This window comes from Quercus lobata, chromosome 5, assembly GCF_001633185.2.
Source record: "Quercus lobata isolate SW786 chromosome 5, ValleyOak3.0 Primary Assembly, whole genome shotgun sequence".
Taxonomy (NCBI): Eukaryota; Viridiplantae; Streptophyta; class Magnoliopsida; order Fagales; family Fagaceae; genus Quercus; species Quercus lobata.
This window is the reverse complement of record NC_044908.1, coordinates 65,694,553-65,702,523: the sequence shown is the minus strand read 5'-3', so window position 1 is coordinate 65,702,523 and position 7,971 is coordinate 65,694,553. Positions and strand designations below refer to the sequence as shown.

Genomic DNA, 7,971 nt, shown 5'->3' with positions numbered 1-7,971 from the left:
TAGGTTTGAGTCCGAGGACCATGCAATACCTTGGTTCTGTCCAAAACTTGATATTTAAGTAGTTGGTTCCCCATAGGTTTGAGTCTGAGGACCATGCAATACCTTGGTTCTGTCCAAAACTTGATATTTAAGTAGTTGGTTTCCCCATAGATTTGAGTCCGAGGACCATGCAATACCTTGGTTCTATCCAAAACTTGATATTTAAGTAGTTGGTTTTTCCATAGGTTTGAGTCTGGGGACTATGCAATACCTTGGTTCTGTCCAAAACTTGATATTTAAGTAGTTGGGGGAATTAACCCCTCGGCTATGGCGTGGGACCTTGGTTTAGGGGGATTAGCTCATCGGCCAAGCCCCTAGAACCATCCTTACTGCTGACGCAACGAAGCGCAACCCCTAGTGAAGAAACGTAGCCCCTAGTGGAACTTTATGCTAGAACACTACATCCGGCTGTTGGAAATGATGTGAGGGATTGCCTCAACCCACCACCTGTGCAAGATACAAGCCTTTCTCACAGACGGCGTCAATTGTAAGGACACAATTTGTAGCGACCCAAAACGATGCTGGGCTCGCACGTAAATAGGCCCAAACAATATCATTTATAGAGCGTGAGTTTGAAAGGCTAGGCCTTTGTCACCAGATGGTGGTTTATCGCGGTGTTCATATAGAATCAAATCGTGTTCGCTCGAGGAGTCTTTCTCCTGGAGGCGGGCTGGGAGGCTCTGGTTTTTGGCCATTTTTCCCAGCCTCTTCTCCCGGATTGCCTGTTCCTCCTTTTATATTCGCCTGTATTCCTTATCCTTTGTCCACGTGTAGGATCGACTTTTCCAAGACTGATACTTGTCCCATCAGCCCATACCCAAAGTGGTTGGGAGTGGTTGTAAAAGTTGAAGAGCATGGCTCTGTCAGGTGTAGAATGCTTTATTGCAGTTCTGGCAGCCTTTTACATGTGCTGTTTCCGCACTATGATCACTTTTCCTTTTAGGGGCATTTATGGCATGCCGAGCAGGAGCTCGTCCTCGGCCATTTCCTTAGGCTGTCCATGACTCTCATGATGCGTACTCGGTCCTGTATCTCCTCGGCGCAGGCCTTGGGCCTTAACATGAAATGGGCTAGGGTCACAAACTCTCTGGCCCCACATCATGTTAGGGGGTTCAACAATTTTTTAGGATGATCTTAATAGGTTGGTTTAGTAAATATATATATATATATATATATTGCAAGTTAGGGTGGTCCTTTGACCACCCTGACATCAATGTGGAGCCGCCAATGCTCAATGGCACTTTACCTAAATCCTTAAGTGGATCAGAATTCAAAACCTCTGGCTTAACAACCACAAAATGGCTTTCAAATCTAAAGTGGATTTACTGGTCCGACCAGGTTAATCACCGCTAATGAAACCGTTTTTTTATTTTTTTATTTTATTTTTTATGTGAGAACTGGGCATGTAAGAAATGTGGAGTATTATTAAATTTATATTAAAATTACATGATTTAGGTAGTGTTTGGATTGAGGGGAGAAGGAGGGAGAGAGGAGGGGAATAAAGGAGAGTTGACTGAAAATAAGTTAATTTTGGGTCAAATTTACTCTACTCTACTCTACTCCTTCTCCCTTCCCCTCAATCCAAACAGACTGTTATAGTTCTAAACTTCTATATCACCTCTCTCTCAATTATTAAATATAACTAATTTTATTTTCATTGCTAAATTAACTTGTGATTTATGAATAATTCCTTTGCATAGAAATTTACTATTTATGAGTTTTTTTTTTTAAGTGATTTTTATTTGATCAAAATGATTTCTACTTGAATGATTATTATACAATATTTTTTATGCTTATTTATGTTGTACTATTTTCAATTAACCTTATAATGTACTATTTTATGATAACCTTATAATATCATGAAAATTTATTAGAAAGTTTGTTTCAATTTTTAAAGATACTTTTAGTCAATTTTTCTAATATATATTTACAAATTTAATACATTTATTTTATTTTAATTAATTCTAAATTAATTATGACATCATCACTATTCATCCTTAGTCGAATCTCAGTCCAACCTTAAAAACCTTAAACCTCCCTCTTTACCAGTTTTTTGAACGATTCAAATATGAAAACCATGATTAAGTTCTCCACTTAAATTCAATCATGTGATCTTAGAAGCTATAAATACTCACAAGAAAATGCATTGGCCAATAAGCCAATAAACCATATATTTGTACTCTATCAACCAATAAGCTCTATGCTTGAATTTAATCCAGAAACCTAAGTTATAACACAAAGAATTATACCTAAGTATGTTTCATGTCAATATGAATTGTATAACCCCGATTCATCCGGCCTAAAATGAATTGAAAGTTTGACCCAAGGGCATTGTAGTTAGTAGGTCATATACAAAACTACGATATCCCTTGTATCCCAGTGTACACGCTTTGAGCATTAGAAAGAAAAGTTTATCAAGGACTTGTTGCGAAAATGGACTGAAAAGTTTTGTATTGCCAGATCTTTTTGGGGTAATAAATCCTAAGAGCAGTCAAGTCATTGGATTCGTTGGAACTCTTCATCAAAATTTAAAGCAGAATACGCTATTTGTTTCTACAATTTACATTATTCACGGTGAGGCTTTTGTGGCCAATTCTTAAGAGCAGTCAAGTCACTGGTCAGTTGGAACTCTTTATCAAAATTTAAAGCAGAATACGCTATTTGTTTCTACAATTTACATTATTCACGGTGAGGCTTTTGTGGCCATTTCTTAAGAGCAGTCAAGTCACTGGTCAGTTGGAACTCTATCTCAAAATTTAAAGCAGAATACGCTATTTGTTTCTAAGAGCAGTGAGGCTTTTGTGGCCAATTCTTAAAAGCAGTCAAGTCACTGGTTAGTTGGAACTCTATCAAAATTTAAAGCAGAATACGCTATTTGTTTCTAAGAGCAGTGAGGCTTTTGTGGCCAATTCTTAAGAGCAGTCAAGTCACTGGTTAGTTGGAACTCTTTATCAAAATTTAAAGCAGAATACGCTATTTGTTTCTACAATTTACATTATTCACGGTGAGGCTTTTGTGGCCAATTCTTAAGAGCAGTCAAGTCACTGGTTAGTTGGAACTCTTATTCAAATTACGGCTCATTTGGATGGTTCCACAACTTTCTGACTGAATAAATGCTTGGAAGCTTATAAGAGCATTTACGTTCGCCAAAAATTTCTATCCATTTCAATGTAAGAACCTATTTTATTTACTTTACACAACAATTTTTCAAAAACACCCATATCAAATTATCTAGTTTATACTACATTTCATTATACTACTAAATAATAGATTTACAAGTGAATAGTAACAGCCATGTAAATATACATAGTTATTGTGACAGCAATGTAAATGTACACATTTATAAATTGATTGATGTGGATAGTTTTTGGACTTAAATATATAAATATGACATATTTTTCTATTATAAATGCATTGATATTAGTGCTCTAAGGTTTCAAGGTAGACTCGTGGACTTGGATAAATATAAATGGGAAATGTCTTTTACACACACACACACAATACATACACACATGTTATTGAACTAAGAAGTCACGAGTTCTATGCAAAAGTAGTGTGTATAATAGACATTACTCAATTTAAATTATTGAGTATAAATGTGTTAGTGAGTTTCAAGTGAAGAAAATAAAATAAAAATTTAAATAATTTTTTGATACATTGATAGGTGGGTGTAGGGGAATTTAAATATTAAATGCCTTCGTTGGGTAAACAAAGAAGTGTCAATCAAAGCTTTGAATTCCATTCCAAATGTCATTTTAGGTTGATCGTGGGAACGGAATATTCTGGTATTGGTGTGGGCCAATGCACCATTCCGAAGTTACGTGTTGGATACATATATATTAGGCGAAAAACACATTTTTGTCCCTACATTTTCACACGATTCCCACTTTGGTCCTTATATTTTATTTTTACCGCTTTTAGTCCCTATTTAGAAAAACGCCTTCTGTTTTAGTCCTTTCTGTCAGTGTCGTTAGGACACTGACCTACGTGGCAAACAGAATTATTAAAATAATAATAAAAATTTTTATTTTGTCATTAAAAAATGTTAAGTCAGCATTTAAATTTTAAAAAATAATTTATTAATTTTAACTAAATAAAAAAATAAAAAACAAAAATAAAAATAAAAAATCACATTAATTAAGATCGAAGTGTGTCTTGAACAAGAACATCAAGAACACAAACTCAGATCTAAAAATACAAAATTAAAATTAAAAAATCACCGACCCAGAAAATAACAACAAAAAAAAAGAGAGAAATTTTAGGAAAGCGAGTTTCTCATTCCTCATACCTTCCTCTCTTTCTCTCTCTGCATTTTCCATAGATCGATTAATATTGGTCAGTACAACCAACACAGTAAAATAAGCCAAAAAGCGAGAAAACAAAAATGTCTGAGGAAAAGAAATTGTTGAAGGAGGCGAAGAAATTGCCTTGGGAAGGTCGATTGCTACACAAGAACTGGAAGGTCAGGAATGAAGCCAATATCAACTTGGCCGCGCTATGCGATTCCATCGCAGATCCCAAGGACTCTCACCTTCGCGATTTCGGTATGTTTTCGACTCTTTTGGTTGGTCTTTTTAGGGGTTTGGACTCAGATCTATGTTTCCTCGTTTCTTAATGTTCGATATGTAATTTAGGTCTGCTTTTCAAGAAGACAGTTGCGGATTCCAATGCGCCGGTGCAATAGAAGGCGCTTGATGCTTTGATTGCGTTTTTACAAGCTGTCGATTCTAATGGCGCTAGGTCTGTTTGCCTTTTCTCTTTCTTTCGTTTTGGTTTGTTTTTTGTTGAAACTTCGTAATTTGGATTGGTATTTGGTAATGTTGAAGGTATGCCAAGGAAGTATGCGATGCAATTGTGGCGAAATGCCTCACCGGAAGGACGAAGACAGTGGAGAAAGCTCAAGCGGCGTTCATGCTTTGGATAGAATTGGAGGCAGTCGACCAGTTTTTGGTGCTTTTTCTCTTTTTCTCTCTATGTTTAATTTGCTGTTCTTATTTTTTGGGTTTGTGATTTTTGGATTTTAATTTTGTGTTTTTAGATCTGAGTTTGTGTTCTTGTTGTTCTTGTTTAAGACACACTTCAATCTCAATTAATGTGATTTTTTATTTTTATTTTATTTATTTAGTTAAAATTAATAAATTATTTTTTTAAATTTAAATGCTGACTTAACATTTTTTATCGACAAAATAAAATTTTATTATTATTATTTTAATAATTCCGTTTGCCACGTAGGTCAGTGCCCTAATGGCACTGACGAAAAGGACTAAAACGGAAGGCGTTTTTCTAAATAGGGACTAAAAGTGGTAAAAATAAAATATAGGAACCAAAGTGGGAATCGTGTGAAAATGTAGGGACGAAAATGTGCTTTTCGCCTATATATTATTATAAATATAAGTATACTATAAATAAATAAATTTAATAAAGTGTTTTTTTTTTTGGGTAAAAAATCCTAATAAAATGAATCAAATTGGATTGAATAAAGTAATATTAATATTAATTAAATCCAAAGTTTAGTAATTAATTAATACTTTGTCCTAGGATTGAATTATATGTATGCAATTCCCCAATAAATTATATCCTTGATCAATAGTGTTACAAGACATTATTATATTTAATTTGGACTGAAATTAGAACAACTAAAATTAAGAGTTCATCACCACGCAACCTTAGTGCAGTGGTCACTCCACAAATATAAGTGCTTGTGGAGTGTGAGGGCAAGGGTTGGGGTTTAAGTCTTCAAGAGTGAGTTTCACACACATATACACTTAGATTAGACTAGAGTAGAATTTCTAACTTATATTAAAAAAAAAAAAAAATTAAGGGTTCATAATCACGTGTGGTCGGGACTTAATTCATGCAAGTGCACATTAACCATTAAAACTTGATTTAATGATATCTTTCAATCAAATTGTCCGATTAAGGCTCATGACCTTTGATTTTAATCATTATGACTTCAAGATTTATTTCATGCAATACAATTAGAAATCAAACAGTCAAAATATTAGTTTTACCCCTAAGATGTGGAATGATTGTTGTGATGAAATGAGGTTAAATATAAGTTGCAAAATGGGGTGTTTACACAACTAAATTAATAAAGTAGAGGTAGGGGTGGCAAAATAAGCTCAAACCCATTTGCCCACCCAAACCCGCTCACTCTAATTGAATCCAAATCCACCCAATTATTAGTTGGGTTAAATGGGCATCAACCCAATTAGACCCAGTAATTATTGAGTTTTAACTAAAAACCCATTGAGACCCATTTAACCCAAAAAAAATATACCTAAATTCAACCCAGCCCTTTCCATAATTAAAAAAAAAAAAGAAACCCAGCCCTCAGACGTTTTAGGGTTTCACAAGGGTTTTCTCATTTTCCCTCATTTTCTCGGCCTCCAATCAAGTTTTAATCGGAAACCCAGCAGTTTCATTAAGAGATTTTCAGATCTGAGAAAAAAAATTGCACAAAAAAAAATCAAACACCAAAAAACCCATGCAAAGAAGAACCAAAAACAATAGTTAAAAAAAAAAAAAAAAACATATCGAAACCCACAAACCCAGAATTCTTGCCGTCGTTGATCATGGCACTGTATTGTTGTCCGCCTTGACCGAGCACAGATCATTGAAGAACGAGGTCCTCTCAATCGCTCTGCTGAAGCAACAGATCTCCGTGAGAATATCTGTCAAACGCTTCGTCAACCCAATCTCGCTCCGGATCCAACACCGCACAACGAGAATATCTCCATTGACATCGACGACGACGAGGAGTCTTCGTACTCCTCGCCGTCGTATTGGTTCACGCGATCTTGACCGTCGATCTTCTTGCTAGCCATAGTAAATCTCTGAGAAAAAAAAAATTCCTAGAAATTTCGGATCAAATCTTAATCGAAAATCAAGCAAAGAGAGTAGAAGTGAGAGTTTTTGGTCAGAATTGAAGTGGGGAGGCAATCAAGGAGAAAGAAAAAGAAATTTTAGATCCAAGAAAAGTTTTTTCTTTGTTTGTTTGTTTGTTTTTTTTTCTTGGAAAGTAGAGTGGAGCCAAGAAAGTGTGTGGGGTTTCACTTTAATGGCATTTTGGTAATTTGGATAATTGGGTAATTGGGTAAGTTGGGGTTTACTCATAATAATTGGGTTGGGTTAGAATCAATTAATTAAACGGGTTTTAACGGGTAAATGAGTTTTATATACCCAATCCAATTATGCCCACCACAAACTCGCCCATTTGACACCCCTAAGTAGAGGTAAAGAAATGCAAACCACAAGAAAACATCGAATGTTTTATTGAAAATAAAAATTGAAGCCCTCGGGGTCAAAATCTCTCTGTGGCACAACTGTCAAACCTCCACTAGTGAATAGTTGCAATACAGATTTACAATAGATCTTTCAAGCCTAAAGCTAGCCTAGAAATCGAGTCCTCCATGCTTTTATTCGCAACTGACTTTGTTGAGTTGTTTCTTCACCTTGTCTTCAAAGTACGCATGCGGAGTGGCTGGAAGCAAGCCACCAAGTTCTCTTGGAATTGTGGTATTACTCTCCAATGATTCCCAACACCAACCACTCAACCAAAGATCCCTAAAAGGTAATATGGAGTGTTTGGAAAAACTCCTCTCATGGCTTGGAAATGGTAAGTGAGAAAGAGAATAAAGGAATGAGGGAACATAGGTTCTCTCTCTCAAATGGATGAACTCAATAATTCTCTAACAAACTCTCAAAGATCTTTAGGGATTTTCTCACCAGCTCTTACTGATTGGAATGGGGTAAAGTTGATTGGAATTGAACTAGCTAAAGGATAAGAATGCAAGATGTTAGGACATACGTGGAACTTGTTAGAACATATGTTATGTAAATTGGCTAATCTTTTGACAAAATGCACTTTACTTGTTATTGGGTAGATCTAGGATGGTTTAAGACTTCAAGAAACATTTTGTTCAAGTCAAG

The 7,971-nt window shown here is 35.4% G+C and overlaps 1 long non-coding RNA gene across 1 annotated transcript; it reads left to right on the top strand.

Annotated features, from left to right (window-relative positions):
* The first annotated feature begins 4,262 nt into the window (after window positions 1-4,262).
* Window positions 4,263-5,050, top strand: LOC115993146. Its single transcript, XR_004092786.1, has 3 exons — window positions 4,263-4,583; window positions 4,674-4,779; window positions 4,866-5,050. It is a non-coding gene; the product is annotated as an uncharacterized LOC115993146 (long non-coding RNA).
* Window positions 5,051-7,971: the final 2,921 nt, after the last annotated feature.